This window comes from Anomalospiza imberbis, chromosome 27 (assembly GCF_031753505.1).
Source record: "Anomalospiza imberbis isolate Cuckoo-Finch-1a 21T00152 chromosome 27, ASM3175350v1, whole genome shotgun sequence".
Classification (NCBI taxonomy): Eukaryota; Metazoa; Chordata; class Aves; order Passeriformes; family Viduidae; genus Anomalospiza; species Anomalospiza imberbis.
The window spans coordinates 2,066,841-2,090,620 of record NC_089707.1 but is presented as its reverse complement, the minus strand read 5'-3'; the positions used below and the strand labels follow the sequence as shown (position 1 = coordinate 2,090,620).

At 50.0% G+C, this 23,780-nt stretch overlaps 1 protein-coding gene across 1 annotated transcript in view; it reads right to left on the bottom strand.

The window, feature by feature from the left end:
- ADAMTS10 (ADAM metallopeptidase with thrombospondin type 1 motif 10) overlaps window positions 1–835 on the bottom strand; it is a 68,589-nt gene extending 67,754 nt beyond the window's left edge. The window contains exon 1 of the mRNA XM_068173670.1: window positions 494–835. The gene's annotated coding sequence lies outside the window, so the exon portion shown is untranslated. The remainder of the gene's footprint in view (window positions 1–493) is intronic.
- Window positions 836–23,780: the final 22,945 nt, after the last annotated feature.

Sequence of the window (23,780 nt, the reverse complement as noted above, 5' to 3'; positions counted from 1 at the left end):
AGAGAGACAGGGAAAGAAGGGAGAGGGAGCGCGGGCTGTGTTTATTCTCAGGAATGAAGGCAGCAAGGAACGTTTCATTCTGCAGCAGGGCTTGGAGCTGCTGCTCTCTGTAATTGAGAGCTTCGCCCCGGGCAGCTCAGCAGAGCAGATTTGGGGTTTAGAGAGGCAAACATTCGATCCCGGGGTTAATACAATTAAAAAGAGGGGCCGGGGAAGGCGAGGGAGGCAGCGCACGAGAGCCCGGCTCCTGCTGCCTGCAGCCACTTTGAAACACAAGCCTGCGTTTTTATGGAAACTCTGAATGTTGGAGAAGGGTGAACATGGTTTTCATTCTCATAAATGTTTTTCCAGCGTGCAAGGCTCTCCAGGCTCATTCCTTCTCCAGGGAGACGGTTCTGATTTCAAAGAACATTCGCATTCCCTCCACCCCAGACCACCCCACTCCAACCTCAAAGAGTCTCCTCTGGAAAAATTATTTTAAAGAGTGTTTTACCTTTTCGAGTACTTTCCCTTCTTTCTTCTTTTTTTTCCCCCTTTTAATTCCTTCAGCTTCTCTTTTTTTTTTTTCCTCTTCTTTTTCCCAGCAGCAGCCAAAAGCTCCTCTCTCCCCCTCAGCCCTGCGCGTGTCAGAAAGTTTCCAGGCTGAGGGTTTGTGTTGCCTTCCTTATGAAACTTCTTCTGTCAGACCCAGGCAGAGCTGGAGTTGGAGGCTTTGCTAAAAAGTCTCCTTTCAGGAAGTGAGCAGTAATAAGAGAGCGGCTCGGAGGCAGCACATGGATAGGGGCTGCTCGAGAGAAAAAAAAAAAAAAAAAGAAAGGAGAAGAAGAAGAAGAAAAAAAAAAAAAAAAAAAACTTTGCTCAGGAATTTTGCCAGGATTGTCCAAAAGAAAAAAAAAAAAAAAGAAAAAAAAAAAAAAAGAAAAAAAAAAAGAAAATCCCCAAACCCACAAGGCTGGAAAAGTCCCGCCCTGAGTGCTGACATCAGTGCAGAAGGCAGGTCTTGGCTGAAGCAGTATAAAACGAGTCAGCCTTTCTGTGGAGGAGCAGGGAGGGAGCTTGGGGCAGCCCTGGAGGCGATGCTGGGGCTCCCCTGGGGATAAAACACCCCAGGAAAAACCAGAAAAGAAAGAGGCCGTGCTGATAGCGGCACACAAAGCAGATAATGCAAGACTGCCTTGGTTTTGGTTTGGTGGTTTCCCCCCCCACAACAACAAACAACACCCCCATCGCGCATTTTAACCGGAGCTCTCCCAGTGCTTTTAAAAACGCAGGGAGAGTGAGGGGAAATGGCCTGAAAGGCTCCACAGCAATGGCAGGGACTGGCTTTGAATCGAAACAAGCTCTCAAGAACTCGCCAGTGCTTTCAGAAGTCCCTTCCCTCTGCAGTTACATCATTCCTGCCCCGCTGGCTCCGCTGACCGCGGCATTCTCCTGCCCTGCTGCCACCGTGGAGTGTCCCACCGAGGACAACCCCCCTCCAAAGTCAAGAAAAACCACCTGAAACAACCAAACGCTGCTCGTTCCCAAACAACCCCCTCGCAGGACACCCCGACAATAAAAGGCAGGAGTTAATTTCCTCCTTCCTTCTGAAGGCGGCTCTGGGATTTCAAGGCTGCATTTGGGAGCCTTGCTGGGAGAGAATTACCTGGCAGTGCTGCAAACGTTGGAAAAATGAGCCTTTTCCGAGCTGCCCTGCTTTTCCCTGGGAAGGGAGAGGGGCCCTGGGGAAGGACACAGGGAAAGGATGGAAGCACCAGGGTGAGGATGGACCCCCTCTGTGGGGACAGAACAACCCCAAAACCACCCTGGCGGTGCCTTTTCCTCCAGGAGGAATTGAATGAAGAGTTAAGGGCTGAAAAGTTGCCAGGGGAAGACGTAACATTAAAAAAATATATATAAAATATAGTAAAATAGAAATTAAATTTATATATTAAATAATAAATATTAAATTAAACAGTAAATAGTATATTAAATATATATTAAATTAAATACAATATATATTAAATTAAATACTATGTTAAATTTATATAATATAGATTAAATATTATACTAAATATGTGTTAAAATATATTATATATGTATTAAAGCAAACTCCCTGAACTTGAGACCCCAGGAGGGGATTGCAGGGGGGGCTCTGGGACAGCAAGACAGGATTTGCATCCCTGGGCAGCCGGTGTGGATGCCAAGTGCAGGACAGCCCTGGCAGCCTCGTGTCCTGCCCTGACCCTTGCAGGCACAGGCAGGGCCAAAGCCACGGGACGCAGCCCAGGGCAGCCAGAGCTCCTGGCCACCGTCCCTGGTGCCACCCAGGCTGCCCCAGCAGCCACCAGACCATGAGATGGACATGGAGAAAGAAAAAAGCCTCAAAGGCCTGGCCAGCCCCGTGTCCTCATGGGATGCTGGCCTAAAAAAAAAAAAAAAAAAGGGATGAAGGAAAAAGCAAGAAGCTGTGGTACTTTTTGTGGTGGATCCCCCTAAATCCTCTGCTGTAAGCAAAGCAGGATGAACCTGACCAAGAGCTGGAGCAGCCCTAATTCATGTTCTGCCGTAGATTTGCTTTTTGGAGCCCGCTGAGCTTCCCTCCTTGTCGCTGTTGGGTAAGAAAGCAGCACAGACTTTAAGAAGGCTGGTTTGCACAGCAGCAGCTTTAATAAGGAAAACCCTTTCTTTTATAGACTGCTCTGATACATTTCACCTGTGTCTGGCTAATTAACAAAAACACCTTTTTTAGAAACAATTCTTGAGAAGAACAGGAAAACAGAAAGTAAGGAAAACACCACCTGCAGGTTTATAATAACAGGTCATTATTGTTTCTCTACAACTCCCTAAAAAGTCTCACAAGCCCACCATGAGAGAACTTATCAGGTTTTCTTGCTCTCTAACCAAGCTGTCACATCCACACCTCCTGGAATGGAGCAGCAGCAGGAGATGCCCAAGAGGGACCTCCTGAGTCCCCCTGAGCTGCCTGGAAGGTTTGTTCATCCAAATAGCCCAGAAAAAACAGGGAAATCATCCTTTGCTCCCAGGAGGAGCTGGCTGAGGGTGGGAGATCACAGCCCCCAGCTCCACCCCAGCCACACTCTCTGTGCAGACTGGAAAGGGCTGGCTCAGTTCAAAAGGGACTGGGATTGATTGCTGGGCTGGATTTTGGGCCAGTTCCCTGGCTGGGTGGACAGAGTGGTTTCCTTCCTCCCCAGGCCACGCTGGCCATTGTCTGAGCCCCCAGAGCACACCCAGAGAAAAGCAACTGAACAAAATATTTGGGGTTTAATTGAATGGTGCTGCTGCTGGCCAAGGAAAAACTAATTGCTGCAAGTGTGGCCTGGTGCCATTCCAGGGGTGTTCTGTCTGCTGGGGCTTGTCTCAAACACACTCAGTGCGGAATGAACAGGGACGGAGGGGCAGATTTCCTTCCCCAGAGAGTAGCTCTGTTCTGCCAGACCCTCTGGAAAACTTGTTTTTCCCTGCTTTGCAGGGTTTCCAGTCCCTCCTGGCCGGTAAATACAGAGTCAGAGACTCCTGACTTACAAGAAAAATTCCCCCAGCCCTGAACCCCAACCCAGCACTGCCCTGAGCACCCTCAGATTTGTACCTGGCCAGCTCCAAAAATGGGCTTTACTCCAGTTCTGACCTGCCTGTGAGGAGGGGATGGAGCAGCACAACCCTGACAAGCCAAGAGCTCCATCACCTGCACAAATCCTGGAAAACAGGGAATGCTAAAATGACCAGAGGCTCACAGCAAAGAGGAGGAGGTGATACATAGCATAAAGAATAGAAATTTTCAGTCCCTGAGGTTGCTAGAAAATTTATTCTTCAGATTAGTTCGATATCAGAAAAATCTGATACCTGAAAAATCTGAAAATCTGCCTGAAAAAATGGCTTCACGGGGCAACCAACAACCCCCACACTGAATCTCCAAAATCACCCAGCTGCTTCCTCTCCCTAGCATGAGGAGACGAGGCGGAATTTCCAGCAGAGATTTGAAATTCTCGCTGTCCGGGGGGATGGAGAGGAGCGCGCCTGGCGCCGGGAGCAGCCCGGTGACACTGCACCCTCCTGTGGCTGCACGGAGCGGCCGGGGCGGCCGGGATCCTGAAACAACGGTGGGATCCTTGAACCAGCCCCTCGGGATGATGGAAACAACGGTGGGATCCTGGAACCAACCCCTCGGGATGATGGAAACAACGGTGGGATCCTGGAACCAACCCCTCGGGATGATGGAAACAACGGTGGGATCCTGGAACCAGCCCCTCGGGATGATGGAAACAACGGTGGGATCCTGGAACCAACCCCTCGGGATGATGGAAACAAGGGTGGGATCCTGGAACCAACCCCTCGGGATGATGGAAACAACGGCGGGATCCTGGAACCAACCCCTCGGGATGATGGAAACAACAGTGAGATCCTGAAACCCCCTGGGATGATGGAAACACCTCGGGATGATGGAAACAACGGCAGGATCCTGAAATCCCTTGGGATGATGGAAACCCTGCCAGGATGATGGAAACAACGGTGGGATCCTGAAATCCCCTGGGATGATGGAAACACCTTGGGATGATGGAAACAGCAGCGGATCCTGAAATCTCTTGGGATGATGGAAACCCTGCCAGGATGATGGAAACCCTGCTGGGATCCTGAATCCCCTTGGGATGCTGGAAACAATGGCAGGATGGTGGAAACCCTTCCAGGATGATGGAAACCCCGCCAGGATCCTGAAACCCCACGGGATGATGGAACCCCTTGGGATGATGGAAACTCCAAGGGATCCTGAAACCCTTTGGGATGATGGAAACAATAGTGGGATGATGGAAACCCCACTGGGATCCTGGAAGCAATGGTGGGATCCTGAAACCTTTCCAGATGCTGGAAATCCCACAGGATGATGGAAACAACAGCAGGAGGATGGAAAACCCCTTGTAATGATGGACTGAACCCCCCCAGGATGATGGACTGAACCCCCCTGGGATGCTGAAAAGCCTGTCAGGATGATGGAGCCACTTCTAGGATGATGGAAGATGGAAACACTTCCAGAATTATGGAAACCCCAGCGGGATCCTGAACCCCCCCGGGATGATGGAAACCCTGCCAGGATCCTGAAACCCCACGGGATGATGGAAACACTTGGGATGATGGAAACCCCAAGGGATCCTGAAACCTTTTGGGATGATGGAAACAATGGTGGGATGATGGAAACACTTCCAGGATGATGGAAACCCCCTCGGAATGATGGAAACCCCACTGGGATCCTGGAAGCAAGGGTGGGATCCCGAAATCTCTCCAGATGCTGGAAACCCCCCCAGGATGATGGAAACAACAGCAGGATGATGGAAAACCCCTTGCAATGATGGACTGAACCCCCCTGGGATGCTGAAAAGCCTGTCAGGATAATGGAAACACTTCCAGGATGATAGAAATCCCAGTGGGATCCTGAAACCCCCTGGGATGATGGAACCCCTTGGGAAGATCAAAACCCCACTGGGATGCTGCAAACCCACTTCCAGGATGATGGAAACATTTCCAGGATGATGGAAACCCCCTCAGGATCATGGAAACCCTACTGGAATGAGGGATTGAATGGAATGTTGGAAACCCCCTTGGGATGATGGACTGAACCCCCCCAGGATGATGGAAACTCCAATGAGATGCTGCAAACCCTGCTGGGATGATGGAAACCCTGGCAGGATGATGAAAACACTTCCAGGATGATGGAAACCCCCTCAGGATCATGGAAACCCCACTGGAATGATGGATTGAACCCCCCCAGGATGATGGAAACCCCAGAGGGATGCTGCAAATCCTGCTGGGATTCTGAACCCTCCCCCTCCTGGGATGATGGATTGAACCCCCCCGAATGATGGAACCCCCCCGGGATGATGGAAAACCCCTGGGATGCTGGCCTGAACCCCAGGGAAGGACAAAGGCCGACACTTCCAAGCCGATTTGGTGCTTCCTGGCAGTGCTGGATGGTGCCCAACGCGTCCAACCCGCACCACGCCAAGGCCAGGGCTCATCTGAAGGCTTGAAAAGGCTGCAGACTCTGTCCTGGTTGCCATTAGGACACACAGGGAATGCTGCTGAGGCCTGACGGGGTAATTTTGTGTAAGCATTTTGTACATAAAATGAAATATTCTCCCTGCCTTGCTATGTCTGAACTGCGGGGCCTGGGCAGAGTTCCCAGCTCTGGCTCTACATCACAGCCTGGCCCCAAGTCCGTGTTGGGACAAGCTCCTTGGCCACAGACTCACCCTTTTTATGGCTGTTCAGCACCCAACACAACAAAGCTCCATTCAGCCCTTCAGCTACTGCAGCAATAAACAAAGTGCTCGGCTTTGTTTGCAGCCCAGAGGCTGCAGGTTGAGAACCTGCGAGTGAAACAAGCTGGAAACAAACAAGTTTGTTTTTCCACCAGGGCACAGACATGTAAACTAATTGCCCAACAGTAAAGCTGGGCTTAATTAGTCCCAGGTGTTAAATAAAATAGGGTTGGTGTTTCCCAAAAGTGTAACTGCCTCGAAGGAGCCACAGGCTTTGAGAGCAGAGCCATCAAGGAGTGATTATCAAGATCCTTGTGCCTGATCCCAGTATTTTGGGGGGATTTTGGTGCAAAGGACAAATATTCAGGGGGATTTTGCTGAGGGCACTGCAGTGGGGAGGTGTTGGGGTGCTGCATTTTCACCTCAGGATCTCACCTTGTCCTTGGAAAAAGCATTGTTGTGGATTTCTGGGTAAATACTGTGAAGAGCTCCATGTGAAAATGAAAATGAAGGGCTCCTGGGGGAACTCGACATTCCATGGGGCTGAGGGATGCTCAGGGGTGCCTTATACTCTGCCAATCTAACCTATTCCCAATTTTTTTTTTATTCCAATCAGTCCTGAACATCATTAAGCTCATCCAAAGTTAAGAAACTTTGGGATGGCCCATCCATCTCCTTGGGACACCTCTTTGAATTACGCAGGAATCAGTTATGGATGGGGCTGATCCAAAGGGAGGTGTCCCTGCCCATGGCGGGGGGTTTGGAAAGATGGGATTTAAGGTTCCTTTCCAACCCAAAGCATTCCATGATTCTGTGGCACCACAGCTTTTCTTCAAGGCTGGCCCTTGTCCCTGTACCCAACAATTCCAGGATGGGTGGCAGCAAGCTGGGGGATGACACACGGAGATTTTTCCTCCTAGAAAGGGAGACCTGGCCCTGAGGAGCAGCTGGAAATCCTGCAGAACATCAACACCCTTTGGTGGGACTGGAGCTGGATGGTCCCCAGCCCAGCTGGCAGTGGTGGCACTGGAGATGGAATGTCCCCAGTGCAGTTGGCAGTGGTGGCACTGGAGATGGAATGTCCCCAGCCCAGCTGGCAGTGGTGACACTGGGGATGGAATGTCCCCAGCCCAGCTGGCAGTGGTGACACTGGGGATGGAATGTCCCCAGTGCAGTTGGCAGTGGTGGCACTGGAGATGGAATGTCCCCAGCCCAGCTGGCAGTGGTGGCACTGGAGATGGAATGTCCCCAGCCCAGCTGGCAGTGGTGACACTGGGGATGGAATGTCCCCAGTGCAGTTGGCAGTGGTGGCACTGGAGATGGAATGTCCCCAGCTCAATGACAACATTCTGGCCACTCTGGCACCACAAAGAGCTGATTGCTGATCAGAAACAGGGAGGAGAACCAGGCCAGAAGAGGCTTCTTTGGCTCCTGAGCCTGCTCTGGCCCATCACAAACCACAACTCCCAAGCATCCCCCCACAGAGGGCCTTTCTCAGTAGCTCCTGGAAAATCCAAAGAAATCCAGTTTTCCTTACTCCTGTGACTTCCAAGAGGCCCAGAATGGCATGACAATGGCTCTGACAGGAGGGGGCAGCTGGGGGGGTTGGGCTCTGCTGCCAGGGAACAGGGACAGGATGGAGGAAATGGCCTCAAGCTGCTCCAGGAGGAATTTGGAGGACATCAGGAGGAATTTCTCCATGGAAAGAGTGCTCAGGCTGTGGCAAGGGCTGCCCAGGGAGGTTTGGAGTCCCCATCCCTGGAGGTGCCCGAGGAAGGCCTGGATGTGGCACTCAGTGCTCTGGGCTGGGGACAAGGTGGGCACTGGCCACGGGATGGACTCAATGACCTTGGAGGGCTTTTCCAGCCCAGCTGATTCTGTGATCCTGTGGCAAAGACACTCATGCACAGAGCTCCCTTTCCCACCAACATCTGCTCAGTGGGAACTGTTGAAAGAGACAACTTTTCTCCCCAAGCAACATCTCCCCTAAAACATCAATTTAAATAACAGATCCTCACCATCTCCCTCTGACCTGTTCCCTTCCACAGCAGACCCCTGCCCTGGCACGGAGAAGATCTCAGAGCTCTTTCACTCTTCAGAGCTGCACAGCTTTTTGTTTGCTCTCCTTTCCTTTCCTGTGCAACAAGGAAATAGGGTCACATTTCAGAGAAACCCAGAGAGCGGTGGTTTACGAATGCCAGAGCTCTCGCTGGATGCTGCGGCCCCTTCTTTCCCAAAATTGACACAAGCCTCACTCAACAGAGATTATTTTCCCTCTTTTTTCCTTTCCTGGTCTCCAGCTGCTGTAGGGAAGCCCCCAACGCTGCTGTGCTCCTCGGCAGAACAGGTAAGAGGCACTTTTTGTTCACTGCTGCTGTTTTGGGTGGCGGGTGCATCATGGCTGCTTTGTTCCCTGCCTGGTGCCTTTCTGCAGCACCAGGGCATTCAGAGGGAAGATCCTGTGAAATGTTGGTGTTAAGATTCCAGATTAATTCCTCATGCAACCTTGGTTTTCCTACTGATCGCTCCACTGGAAAAAAAAAACGGGGTTGAGTTGGGGCCATCACATCCTTTTTGAAGCTGAGGGGGTTTAGACAGGTCAGAAGACAATGAGATGATGGCTTGTGGTCCAACCCTCCTGGCCAGCCATTCCCTTCCCTTTGCCTCTGGACATGGCATCAAAACTCTGGAATTTTCTCCTTAAATTTAAATTCTCTTTAAATTTCCTGTGAGCCTCATGGCACTGTGGGAAGGTTTAGAATCTCAGTGGCAATGTGGGAAGATTTAGGATCTCAGTGGCACTGAGGGAAGGTTTAGGATCTCAGTGGCAATGTGGGAAGGTTTAGGATCTCAGTGGCACTGAAGGAAGGTTTAGGATCTCAGTGGCACTGAGGGAAGTTTTAGGATCTCAGTGGCAATGTGGGAAGATTTAGGGTACCTGGAACCTGCTGGATAATGCTCCAAACACTCCAGAAGAACTTCAGAGATTTGCTGCTGGCCATCATAGCAATAAATAGACTGAAATCCAGACACAAACTCACTTTTATTTCCTTGGGGTTCTTTGGCATCTCCTCCGTTGCTACTCAGTGAGGACAGGCACAGTTCCAGGACCCGTCAATCCAAACACAGTCTGGGGTGTTAGGGAATAACCTGGGACAAAGGAAACTTGGGTTTGAACCTCAGAAAACCTTTCCTATTCATTAGACTTGGAGTAAACCCCACAGGGTCACCAGGGAAAGCCATCCCAGGGAAGAGCTGGAGAAGGGATCAGGCTTCTTGCTGGCAGGGGATGAACAAAGGAGTCTACAGAATTGTGCTTCCCGATTTATTTATGATTCTGTTGATTTCAATCCCTTATCCTCCTTTTTCCTCTTGGGAAGAGGGACCCAATTCCCTGAAAAGTTTGCTCATGCTGCTGGGAATAGGATTTCCTAAAGAAACCTGGGTGCTGCCACAGCAGGATTTAGGATTCACACATATCAATATACAACTCTCAAAGTTAATTCCCATTAAGATGTTAGGGGAGAGGCTTCCTTGGAAGCTCTCAGATAATCAGGACAATCCATAGGCTCTCTGTAAAGCACCCAGCTCCACGAAAAGCAGAAATCCTGGGAATGCCCAGGTTCCATCCATGATCTAAGCCCACCCAGGCACAGAGAACTTGGCTTGAGCAGCAAAGGCCAGGAAGGACAAAGGTGTCGGTTAAGCCGAGCTTTTCCTCTCACAAACCCCAAGCAGGTGGGACTGGAGGCACAAAAATAGAGAAGCTGAAGGCAAAGCGTGGCACTGAGAGTGTTTTTTTCACCTCTGACAGCATTTGGGGTTGAGTTGGGTAACGAGCAGGGAGCAGCTCCTTGTGGGGCAAAGCAGGAAGTTCTGGAGGGTTGGAAATATTCAAAAGTACAAATAATTGTTATCAGGTGACTGAAAGGCTCACACATTTTGTTTAGCGCTTGATTTACTGGGAATCTCTGTGGAGTCATAGGGAGAATTAGGTGGTAACAGCAAGTGGATGGGTTGGGAATTAAAGCCATGGAATCCCAGAATGGTTTGGGTTGGAAAGGACTTTAAAGCTCATCCCATTCCACCCCTGCCATGGCAGGGACACCTTCCACTGTCCCAGGCTGCTCCAAGCCCTGTCCAGCCTGGCCTTGGGCACTGCCAGGGATCCAGGGGCAGCCCCAGCTGCTCTGGGCACCCTGTGCCAGGGCCTGCCCACCCTGCCAGGGAACAATTCCTAATTCCCAATATCCCATCCATCCCTGCCCTCTGGCAGTGGGAGCCATTCCCTGTGTCCTGTCCCTCCAGGCCTTGTCCCCAGTCCCTCTCCAGCTCTCCTGGAGCCCCTTCAGGCCCTGCAAGGGGCTCTGGGCTCTCCCTGGAGCCTTCTCCTCTCCAGGGGAGCACCTCCAATGTTTAATGCTGGGTAATATAATACAGGCTGTAAGTACACACACCTAAAGTATAAAAAATAGATACAATAAATACATTAATATTTAATGGCATGAAACATAAGAATAGAATAGAATAGAATAGAATATTTAACATAATTAAATATAAACTTGAAGTATAACCCTCATCTTTAGAGCAGGAATGTGCATTTTTAAACACAGCTTTGATCCCTGAATGTGTTGATTTAGCCTTGTAACATCCCAGAGGTGCCAAGAAAGGCTCTGCTGGGTGTGGAATTGAATGGGTACAGCAGAGCGACCCCAGAACATGGGACAGATCCCAGGGGACCATGGGCAGCTTCCACGAGGAAGCATTCCAGCCCCAGCGAGGGAGGCAGTGAGGCTAAAACATGAACCAGCCTGAAATAACTCCATTTCCCCACATCGCATCCAAATCATTGGAACAAAACCCCTATGCTGTTGTAATGAAAAATAAACAAAATGCCCTGGGCAGATCTGAGCCTTTATTTCTGCCTCAGAAAATCTTGTAGTATAAACTACAAGATGTTTATATACAGCTACAAGCTGCATATATCAAGTATAAGCTTTCTACTTAGAAAATAGGGATCCCAAGCTGCCTGTGAGTGGAGCATTTCCACACTCAGGGAACGTGGGAACAAATTCCCATTGTCCCTCACAAATCACTGCTCACATGCAGGGATGTCCCGACCCCTCAGAGCTGATGTTCAACACTTTCACTTCCCAGTTGTCTTCATTTAGCTCCTCAGAATTTCCTCTTCAGGAATTTCCTCTGGCCACTCTGTAATCAAGCCCAGTTAGAATTTCTGTTTGATCCCCAGAACACAGATTAATAAAGGAACGGCCTCTGCCTGCTTTGAAATAACGTTCCAGCAATGCTCAGGCAAAGTTTGAGCTCCCAGTCCCATGGAGACCTTTCCGGGGCATCACCCACCACCAGGACATTTCACACGGGGGGTTTTGGGCCCTCAGCTTGATCCTGCAGAATTCCATTCCTTGTTGCAGTTTAGATTTCAGCCTTACGTTCATCTTTCATCTTTTAAAACTCCAACCAGAGCATCTGATGCTCAATAAACTTTCCTGCTCTTAAACTTTCTCCTGGCATGGAGCTCAGGGAAAGGTTCTTCCCCCCGAGGGTGCTGGCACTGCCCAGGCTCCCCAGGGAATGGTCCCAGTCCCAAGGCTGCCAGAGCTCCAGGAGCTCTCAGGGATGCTCAGGGTGGGGTTGTTGGGGTGTCTGTGCAAGGACAGGGGCTGGATTTGATCCCTGAGGGTCCCTTCCAGCCCAGGATATTCTGGGATGCTGAGAAAACCCTCTGTTGCAAGAGTTCAATCCCAAAGCAGAACCTTGAGCCTCCCAGTTCATCCACCTGGAGCTTTGGCCAGGGCCTGGAGTGGATGGGATGGAGGAAATGGGACACTCTGGATTCTGCCCAGGGCTGGGTTGGGCAGCACTGGATGAGCAAAACTGGAGAGCAGAAATCACTGAGCAGCAAAATCAGCAAAAAACAGCAAGAATCTGCAAAAAGCAGCAAAAAGCAGCAAAAATGAGCAAAAAACAGCAAAAAGCAGCAAAAAGCAGCAAAAATGAGCAAAAAACAGCAAAAACCAGCAAAACCCAGCAAAAATCGGCAAAAAACAAACAAACAAACAAAAAACAAACCAGCAAAAAGCAGCAAAAAGCAGCAAAAGCAGCATTTCTGGGCTTATTTTTTTCCACCAACTACACCAGGAGTACTCCAGCACCTGCAGAAAAGAAGAGAAGTCTCAAATATTTTATGATGATTTCACCAAAACAGGCACTCTCTCCCAGCACTTCAGGGATGTTTCTTTTTGAAGCTGAGGGGGTTTAGACAGGTCAGAAGACAATGAGATGATGGCTTGTGGTCCAACACTCCTGGCCAGCCATTCCCTTCCCTTTGCCTCTGGACATGGCATCAAAATCAGGAATTAACTGGACAGGAAACACAGGCAGAGGCAGAGCTGGAAGTGACCCCAGCCCCAGCATCTCTCAGTGATTGACTCCAACCCTGAGCTCAGATCTCACAGAAAATCCTTCTGTCTCCAAAGTGCCCAACACAACCACATTTTGCCCAGGTTCTCTCTTATTCTGGCCAAAAACCCCAGGGGCTGAGTATTTTAAACCTTAAAAATCTCTGATTTGTGCCTCTGAGAAGCTTCCAAACACCCCCCTCCCCCAGCAGAGCCTCTGAAGTCACTCAGGTGTGACAGGTTGGGCCAGGGAAGAACAGATTATTCAGGTTTTTGGCTCTCCTGCTCTGCATCTCACCAGGAAACTCCCAGTGTTGGTCTCTGAAGGAGAGTGAACCCTCCTAATTCAATTTTGGAAAGGTGCAGTCAGCACTGAGCACCCTGAAGCAGATCACACCCAAATCTGCTGTTGAGATCTGCAGGGCAAGTGGAAAGTGCTGGCTTTTTCAGTGAAAATCACAACTTTTTTTTCCTGTCAGATGTTTGTGCAGATCCAGTAGATGATCTGTGAACACATCCATGTATGGTTTGCCCCTCAGTTTTTATCTGGGCTTCTGATCTTTCACGCCCAGAGGTCCGGAGGCAGGGGTGGGAGCACCCCCAAAAATAAACTATCACAACCAATAAAACTCTGTTTAATTAATGCAGCTCTAGGGAGGAGGGTGAGACTGAGCACGTGCCCATAAACCAGTGGGAAAGCATCTCCCAATTTCTGTGTCAGATCTTCAAGGTCCTGTTGTCATTGTCACCTCCAGGACAGAGGGGGGTGGATGGAAGAGGGTCCTGCCAGAGCCAAACTGGGCAAACTGGGCACAGACTCCAGAGCTGTGGCTGAGCTGGGGAAGCATCCAGCAAATCCTTCCCCAAGGAACATTGTTTGGATGTGGAGGCAGACAAGAGTCTGGAGAAAAGCTCCACAGGAACAGCAGAGCAGGGCAAGGGATGCCAGAGGGACGGGCAGAAGGTTCAGGGGTGCTCAGTGCTGTCTGCACCTCCCCAAAATCCACTCACACGGCTTAAACCAGGCCTTTGTGGGAACTCAGCTGGGCCCAAGCAGGCCCAGCTCAGCTGCCAGAGTCCTGCATTCCCTGGGATGTGGAGGGATTTCCACCCTGGCTCTGCTGGAAGTGCTGAATAAAAGCTGCTGGCCCTGTGAAGAGGCTGTGGGGGAAATAAGAACTCTGCTCTCAGCACCCCAAAACTGTGGGAGAAACAAGAACTCTGCTCTCAGCACCCCAAAACTGTGGGGGAAATAAGAACTCTGCTCTCAGTGCCCCAAAACTGTGGGGGAAACAAGAACTCTGCTCTCAGCACCCCAAAACTGTGGGGGAAACAAGAACTCTGCTCCTAGCGCCCCAAAACTGTGGGGGAAACAAGAACTCTGCTCTCAGTGCCCCAAAACTGTGGGGGAAAGAAGAACTCTGCTCTCAGCGCCCCAAAACTGTGGGGGAAACAAGAACTCTGCTCCTAGCGCCCCAAAACTGTGGGGGAAACAAGAACTCTGCTCCTAGTGCCCCAAAACTGTGGGGGAAACAAGAACTCTGCTCTCAGCGCCCCAAAACTGTGGGGGAAACAAGAACTCTGCTCTCAGCACCCCAAAACACGGCCAGGAACATCCCCCACAGCTGAGAGGGACCTCCAGCCCCAATCCCCACTCCTTTGAGCCCAGTGAAATTTGTGTCCATGGGCTCTTGCTGTCCCCAGGTCCAGCTTGGGGGGAGCAGAACACGAGGGCCCCAAAGGTTTTCTGTGGGGCAGCATTAGCTCTCTTCTGTGGTAAACACATTTCTCTCTCTCTTAAGATTATATATTTACAGAGGTATATAGAGAGAAAGAAAAATAATTTCTATTTTTACTTTTTGCTTTTCATATGTAGAATGTGTTTAGAGAATTGCTTACTTGAAGTAATTACTTAATTAGATTTTAGTGAAGATTGTTTAAACTTAATAGCTAATTAAATTTACTTGTGTCTAGACTTTCAAGAACAGAATAACAAGTTATTAGTTAAATATAGTAGTTAAAAAAGTAAGTATGTCGTTTTAATATCTTCTTTTATATAGTATATTAGTGCATTATAACGTAATTATAATAAAGAAATCATTCAGCCTTCTAAGCTAGAGTTAGACATCATCACTTCTTCCCACTGAGTTCACCAACATTTTACAATACTCTTCTGCTCCTTCTTGTCTCCCTTCTAAGAGGGAAATGCTGGGTTTTGCCTGCTCTGGGATGTTCAGCTGCAGGGCCACCTCAGAGATATTTTTCCTGGGTGGAAAAGTGAAGGGAGAGGTGAATAGTGCCTGTGTGAGAACAGCCAGAGTGTGGGAAATTATTGATTAATGCAGCCTCCCCTTGAGAGCACAGGAAGGACAAACACCAGGAACTCACCAGACCATGGAGAATGAGTTGTTTTTTCACCTCAGTCCTGATCACTGAGTTATAAAAATGTGCCAGAGAGTATTTACTGCTGTGCATGGGGAGGGCTTCGCTCTCCTTTCACACAAAAACACCACCAAAAATGTCACAAAGTCCTTCTGTGCTCGGTGCTTTTCAGTTTTCCACAAAAGACTGACAGAACTGGAGATCACATAGGCCCAGAAAGAAACTGAAAGCAGGATTTTCCCTAATGGAACTCAGGATTGCAGGAATTAGATATGGGAAAGTCCTGTGAGCTCATCCCTGTGGGCTCTTCCTCCCTGGGGAGGATTGTTCCCATTTCCTGATCCAGTGCTAAGGGCCTGCCAATGGGACTTCCACGCTCCCCCTGCCCCACATCCTGATGAATCTTCTTGCTTGGAAATGTTTCTTGATACCCAGACTTCCTTTCCACTGATTAATTTCTTCTGCCATATCCCTGTTCCATTTTATCAGCACATCCAAACCAGTTTTTCCTCTCTGAAGGAAACTTGTGCTCCTCAGATGCTCCTCCTTTGCTCTCAGATGTTCCCCCATCACTCTTGGCCAACAATTCATGTTTGTCTCCATCCCCCAGGGCTGAGCCCATCAATCAGCCCAGCCAGGCCCTTCATCTCTTCCACTGCTCTTTCCTGAACTTGTCACATTTCCAACACTTTGAGGCTCAAAACACCCCCCAAAATAACTCATTTCAACCTCACCAACGTGCTGGGATCATGGGACTGAGCCCCAGGGGTGGTATTTATTTTATTCATTAATTTTCAAACCGCAGGGAATGTTTAGGTCTGGTCTGTGTAGACTGAGCTCCTCGTGGTGTAGACTGACTCCTCCTCGTGAGCTCTGAGGAGCAGTGAGAGCACCCAGGGCTCCTCCAGCCCTTCCCCACCTGGCAGCAGCTTTCCTTTGTGCCCACAGGAATATTCTGACTGTACAGATGAACCCAACTCGTTCATGTTGTGGTGCTGGGAGCTGCTGGTGGCCATTTCACCTGAGATTTCAAAGACTGTGGCTCACAGACAGCAGAGCCCCTGGCACTGCAGGCACAGAGAATTCGCTTTGGTGTCTCAGCCAACTCCAGAGCTGCATATTTCTTTCTATTTTTATATTTCTAACCTGCCCAAAGCCCCTCCAGCAGGGCTACAGGAGGTTGTGCCCCTGTTCCAGGCACTCCTGGAGCACAGGAGCTGTTGTGCCCCACTGGAAGGTGAGGATGAAGCAGCTCCAACTCCTGCTGCAGATGTTCAGAGACCACAGCGGTCTGGAACTTCCACCTGGCACTGCCCCAGGCAGAACCCCCTGCCCAGCGGCTGTGGGCACTTTTGGGGCAGCTCAGGGCTCAGGGAAGCCTTTTTGCTGTTCAAGCTGAGGTGACCAACATGTGGCACCGACACAGCAGCAGCACAACGAGCTCAGTGCTGGTTTGGGTGGCAGCTGCTGGGTTTGGGATGGATGATGGGGAGAGTTCCTTACTCAGAGGGTGGGCAGGCCCTGGCACAGGGTGCCCAGAGCAGCTGTGGCTGCCCCTGCATCCCTGGCAGTGTCCCATGCCAGGTTGGACAGGGCTTGGAGCAGTGGAAGGTGTTCCTGGCATGGCAGGGGTGGGATGAGATGGGATTTAAGGTCCCTCCCAACCCAAAGCATTCCAGGATTCCCTGAGCTCACACCCTGGGAGGGCCAGACCCAGGCACAGCTCTGCTCCTACAGAAATGGGATTCATGTCCCTTTCAAGGTGGTTTTTGCTGTGTGTGAACAGCTGCCTTGCTTGTAGACAGTTTTAAGAGCTGGACATTCTAAAATGATTTCCCTTCCCTTATAATTTTTACCCATTCCTTTAAGGTCCCTCCAACCCAAACCATTCCATGGTTCTGTGACTCCCTGCTCCAATCCTCCTCTCCAGGAGGGACCTGCAGACCTGTGTGGGTGGCTCCATGGAGAACTGTGAACCAGAAACGTCCAAAGTGCCACATCTGCACAGAGATGTTGCCCAGAGTGAGCATGCCTTAAAAACCCACCTTGAGAAGCAGGAAGAGGAGAAGGGAGGTGGCTTTGGACAGAACCATCCATGTTTGGCAGCACCCAGCACCCATAGCCAGAGCAGAGGCTGTGCTCAAGCAGGGAGATGTCAATCAGGGTAACACAACAACCATTTCAAAGGAAATTAAAGAAGAATTTAATAAAAACTAAAATAGAAATTTTAGCAAATTTAAGTAAAATTAAATGAGAAGTACATGAAGGCAGAATTCCTGAAGGAAGGAAAAGCAGCCATGCCGATAACCTCACGCATGTATCGCCTTTATTTCAAACAGCAGAGGCAAGGCAAGAATGCAGCTGTTCATGCACCAAAGCCACAGTCACTTGTGGTTGGAAATAGAGCTGTGAGCCCCTCCAGACCTGGAGCAGGGAGTGGGGCAGGGGCGAGGAGGGCTCAGTGCTCAGGGCAGCTCAGAACCTGCTCAGCACCTTCAGGAGGACCCAAACCAGTGCAGGTCAGGGGAAATTTATTTCCAGCTCTCAAAGCCCTCTGTGTCCCCTTTCCTACACCCTGCTCAAGGCTGTGCTACCTGCAGGAGTAAGGAAGTAGTAAAGTAGCCAAGGAATGGGCTCAGCCACAATTCCCTCACATAAATATCTCATTTAATCTTCCTGCAGTCTGACACTCCCCAAATCCTCTGCACTGGCCGGGGTCAATCTCCAGGTCCCTGATGCTGTGTAGAAGTTGTTATTCCACCAAAAGGTGACACAGGGAGGCCAGGGAGGAGCAAAGGAAAAAACAGAGCCCTTCTCCTCCAACTTGTGCACAAACTGCTGCAGTGTCCTGTCCTTGGCCCCCGCTCAATCCCAAAGGCAGAGGATCTGCAGGATTTCTGACTGCTCTCCATTTGTTGTCACCACCTTGGTGGCAGGGACAAGCTCTGTGCTCCTCCAGCCTCAGGACAAAGCTCCTGGCATCATTTGCTGAGAGCCAGGGCTGAGTTCGCAGCCCACAGGAGCACGGGGGATGCCAGGCAGGAAATGGGGGGGTTGTGTTTAACTCTGTGCCCCAGCCCCTCATTAAAAACTGTTCAGGATCAATGGCTCTGGAGCCAGGAGTGTTTCCAGTGGCCCCACAAAGGCTCAGCAGGGTGTTTTCACAGCCTTCCCAGCTCAATCCACAGCCAGCAGAGAAGCCCAGGCTGCCTGAGGACAGCACAGTGACTTGGCTTGACACAGAAGTGTCCCAGCAGTGCCACCCTGGGCCCAGCACCCTCCTGTGCCCTCTTGTTCCCAAGGGAAGTTGTTCACCAGATACATTTGGCTTGGGAGAAGATGCTTCTACAAACCAGGGCAGTTCCAAGGGCTTCTGTCCCTGCTCTAACCTCTTGGAGTCTTGGGCAGCACAAGAGCCCAGCCAGTGCTGCACCCCAGGTGAACCAAAATGGTCCCAAAATGCACGACTGCTCACGGGGGCTCTCACTTTTAGAAGTTCTGCTCCATTTGCACATTGGAGTTCATTGTCCAATTCCAGCTCCAGCCCATGCAGTCCCATCCCGCTTGTTTTTCTCTCTTCATTCCACATTGTTTGTGCTCTTGAGCCTGAGATTTGGATCATTTGTCCTTGGTCCCCAGCTGGAGAAGGAATTGTTTTGTCTCCCTGCTCTGTGCAGAGAGCTCACCATCCCCTGATATGAAACCCAAAGCCACACACTAAAGCAGCTCAGAATCTGAAAATTAGAAAAGCTCAAACCTGAGGCATCAACCTCCTCTGGTGGCTGTGACCTCAAAGAAATTCCTGTCCCAGCCTCTGCGGTGAGGCACCTGAAAGAACCCAGAGGAAGCAGGGTGAGACCAAAAAATTGCTTTCTGGGAACCAAAAAACTGCTTTCTGGCAGTGCCAGCCGTTAGAGAGGCCCAGCCTGAGGTGAGCAGGCACAGAGGTGTCCCCAGCAGCCCCCATGCAGGTGGCCCTGTCCCTCCCCTCCCCTGCTCCGGGAGCAAATAACTCTGAGAGAAAGCAACCCTGGCAGGACCTGAAGGAGCCCAGGCCTTTGGTTCCATCTCAGGGTACCAGAGCCGCCTGGCACGGATTTTCCACGCTCTGCCTTTGGGGAAGGAGGAGCCAGGACAGAGTCAGCGCAGGGAGGATCTGAGAGGTGGGAGCAGAGATGGCACAGGCAGAGGTGGCATGAGGCAGAGGTGACACATGGCAGAGGTGGCAGAGGGCAGAAGTGACACAAGGCAGACGTGGCACGAGGTAGAGGTGGCACAGGGCAGAGGTGGCACGAGGCAGACGTGGCACAAGGCAGAGGTGACACATGGCAGAGGTGGCACGAGGCAGAGGTGACACATGGCAGAGGTGGCACAGGGCACATGTGGCACAGGGCAGAGGTGGCACGAGGCAGAAGTGGCACAAGGCAGAGGTGGCACAAGGCAGAGGTGGCACAGGGCAGAAGTGGCACAGGGCACATGTGGCACAGGGCAGAGGTGGCACGAGGCCGAGGTGTCACAGGGCAGAGGTGGCATGAGGCAGAAGTGGCACAGGGCAGAGGTGGCACGAGGCCGAGGTGTCACAGGGCAGAGGTGGCACAAGGCAGAGGTGGCACGAGGCAGAGGTGGCATGAGGCAGAAGTGGTACAGGGCAGAGGTGGCACGAGGCCGAGGTGGCACAGGGCAGAGGTGTCACAGGGCAGAGGTGGCACAAGGCAGAGGTGGCAGAGTGTCAGGAAGGGCTCTGTGAGCAGTGTGACCCCTCCAACACGTGAGAAGCGACTGCTCACTTGTAAAAATTTTATTAAACTTCAGCAAACACTACAACAAAGGGCTAAATAAGGAAAAATGACAGCGCTGGGAGCCCCCTGTGACTACAAAATGGGTGCTCTGTCTTTCATATCTTGAGCCTCTCCTAAAGTTTTGTCAGTTAACTCTTTCTCTGCCATCCAGGGGTGGAGATGACTTTTTACACCTTGACTGGAGGTCGGGTGTTGTTGTGCCACACCTCCTGGCAACAAGCAGCCTCCTCTAAATGTGGGGACTACCTAGGCTATTAGAAAGGGGGGAGGGAAAGAGGACTCTGAGATGACATATTACACTAGCATTATATATACATATATTATTATACATATAATATTATTATTACATATATATTAAATATTACATATTACAATAAAATTATATATACATCTATACAACATTATGTATCAATACATCTATAGAATATCTATATATTAATATCTATGTTATATCTATATATTAATATCAAATTAATAAAAATATATAGAATTATACAAACATATATTATATTATATTATATTATATTATATTATATTATATTATATTATATTATATTACATTACATTATATTTTATGACATTATATTATAGGATATTACATTATAGGATATTATAGGACATTATAGGACATTATATATATTAATATCTAATATCTATCTATTAATATATTAATATCTAATATCTATCTATTTCTATCTATACAATATCTATCTCTTAATTTTGAGACTGTTACATTACTTATCTATAACAAAGCCCCACCACAAGCACCGCCTGGTGGGAATGAATGCTGAGCAGAGCTCAGGGACCCAGGGCTGCTCGTGCAGCTCAGCTCCTGGCTGGGAAGTGACAGCAAAGCCCTCCCTGGGTCAGCCCAGGCTGCTCCAGCACACGTGTGGCTGAACCACAGCATTGCTGAGGGTGGAAAAGGCCTTTAAGGTCCTTGAATGCAATGGGAAAGCCAGCACTGGGAAAGCCAGCACCAACTTCTCGGGGTCTGCAGTGTCTTTGTGTGTCGGCATGACCCCAAGAGTGTTCAAGTCCTCGTTTCACAGCCTGTGCAGCCAAAGAAAGAGTTGGAATGCGTAGGATGAGCTTCTCAAGGTTGTTTATTTTCCCTTATCTAGAACATTCTTTCTCTGATCTGCTGAGCTCTGTCCAGCAGGTCGGCCATGGCATTCTGTCAGGGCGGTGTTCACATTTTATACTAGAAATTACATGTGCTATGTTTACAATATTGTGCCAATACCTATCACCTATGTTAGAGACACAGTGTGTCTCTACCTTAAACCAATGGAAAAGTGTCACCATCACAGCAAGACATGGAGGACAAGGAGAAGGAGAAGAAGGCTAGGACACGCCCAAATCCCTCCATCTTGTCCCCCGATCCCCATTCTAAAAAGCCCAAAATTCTACTTTTCCACCCTGTGTTAATTCAACTACCACACTACTCAAACCCTTGTGGCTTGTAATTCCTCATACAAAGTTGGCAACTTTTCCCATGGGCTAAAATCGAAGCCTCAGGTGTTTTTGACTTCGTGCCAAGGTCTCCGAGCCCCCTGCCAGGGTCTCGAGACAGCCAGGGCAGCCAGAGGGATGTCCTGGACTCTGACACCAACCCTGTCCCCAAGTGCCACATCTTTGTGCCCTCCAGGGACAGGGACTCCACCCCTGCTCTGGGTTTAGAGCCCTGCTCCTAAAATTCAGCCAAAGCCTCCCTTGGCACAGTTTGGGGCTGTTTTCCTCTTGTCCCATCACTTTTCACCTGGGAGAAAGGACTGACCCCATCCAGCTGCACCCTCCTGTCAGGAGAAGGGAGAAGGTCCCCCCTGAGCCTCCTTTTTTCTGAGACTCACAAGCTCTTGAACAGAACCATCCCCTCTCCTTTGGAGCTCCACTAACACTGGGATGGGGTGGCATGAGGTGTCCGGAAAGGCTTTAGAAGGGAGTAGAGGGACATGAGGTGTCTGGAAAGGATTTAGAAAGGGGTGGAGGGACACTGAGCTCCCCAGGACCAGCTTTTCCCTGATCCTGCCACTGCCAGGAACGTTCCCACATCACCAGGTCCCTGCATGGGCCTTGCCAGTGTTGTGGAATTCAATATTTTTCCGTCTGAAAAGGACTGGGGATTGTCCCTGGGGCCAAACGGCTCCCACATTTCACTTCACAGTGGGAGGAGGAGATCAGGGAGGATTTCTTCATGGAAAAGGTTGGCAAGCACTGAAACGGGCTGCCCTGGGAAGCAGTGAAACACCTTGGAGGTGTTCAAGAAACAGCTGGACATGGCACTCAGTGCTGGGGTTTAGGTGTTGGGTCAAAGGCTGGATTTAACCTTGGTCTTTTCCACCCTTGGTGTTTTTTTATGGAGCATTTCTGCATCCAGCAGCACTGGGGCACTGAGGACTCCTCAGTGGGAATCAGGGAGGTTTTCCTGTGGATTTACTGTAAACTCACCCATTTTGAGCTGCTGTGAGTCAGTGAGCTCTCTGAGCAGGGGAGCAGATCATTATCTGCACACAGCCCGTGTTTCTGAGCACAAACACAGACGGGCTCTCACTCTCACAACTCCCCCTCCCACACAGCTCAAGTGTTAATCAAGAGCTGAGCAGCTTTCGCTTTAATTAGCAGCCAGCAGGGAGGGCAGAACAGCAGCTCCAGCCAGGAATGTGAGTGCTCCTAAATGCTGGGAAGGGCTGCCATGGAGTGCATAAATAATTAAATATTAGTAATTAGAAGAATGCAGCCAGGTCAAGGCAAAGTGAAGTTTTTCAGGTTTTTTCTTTGAACTAAGGAACATTGCACTGGATCAAAGTTATTGCAAGTTTAATCAAAATTATTTCAAGTTTTCTGTTTTAAGATTTAAAAAATCTTATTTTTTTAACATTAAAATGTTATTAAAATCTTATTTTTTTAAGATTAATTTTTTTTAAGATTAAGATATTTAAGATTAAAAAAACCTCACGAACCCCAGGAATCCTCCAGGAACTCCTCAGTTCCTCCTCTTGCACAGTCCCAGCTAGTCTTGGGATGAACGATCTGCAAAGGCAACTTGGACACTGCAGGTGTTTTCCAGCCTTTTTCTTATCTTCAACCACAAGTCAGAAACAAGAGAATGAAATGCAGGGAAGGGATGGGGACAGGTAGGACATCCTTGGCTGTGCCCATCACCTCTGCAGCAAACAGCACCAGAACAAAGTGCATTTATTCTGGCATTAAATGCAGGTGGGTCCAGGCAAGGCACCACCAGAAGCAGCTTTGGCCACTTGGCATCAGGAGGGGACAAGGAGGCAGCAGAGGCTGGGGGAGCTCAGGGCAGAGCTGGTGCCCCACACCCACCCCTACCTCTGCCTGTGCTGCTGCTGCAGGATGGGCAGTCCCAAACCTGGTCCATCCCCTGTCCATCAGGAATGACCTTGGAGCAATCCCAAACCTGGGCTGTCCCCTATCCACTGGGAATGACCCCAGAACAATCCCAAAATCCAGGCTGTCCCCTGTCCATCAGGAATGACCTTGGAGCAATCCCAAACTTGGTCCATCCCCTATCCATTGGGAATAACCCCAGAACAATCCCAAATCCACCCTGTCCCCCTGTCCATCAGGAATGACCCCAGAACAATCCCAAAATCCAGGTTGTGCCCCTGTCCATCACGAATGACCCCAGAACAATCCCAAACCCTGGCTGTGCCCCTGTCCATCAGGAACGACCCCAGAACAATCCCGAAATCCAGGCTGTGCCCCTGTCCATCAGGAATGACCCCAGAACAATCCCAAACCCTGGCTGTGCCCCTGTCCATCAGGAACGACCCCAGAACAATCCCAAAATCCAGGCTGTGCCCCTGTCCATCAGGAGGCCACTCTGGAGCAATCCCAAACCTGGTCCATCCCCGTTCCCATCATGAACCCACCCCAGAGCCTCTCCACAGGAC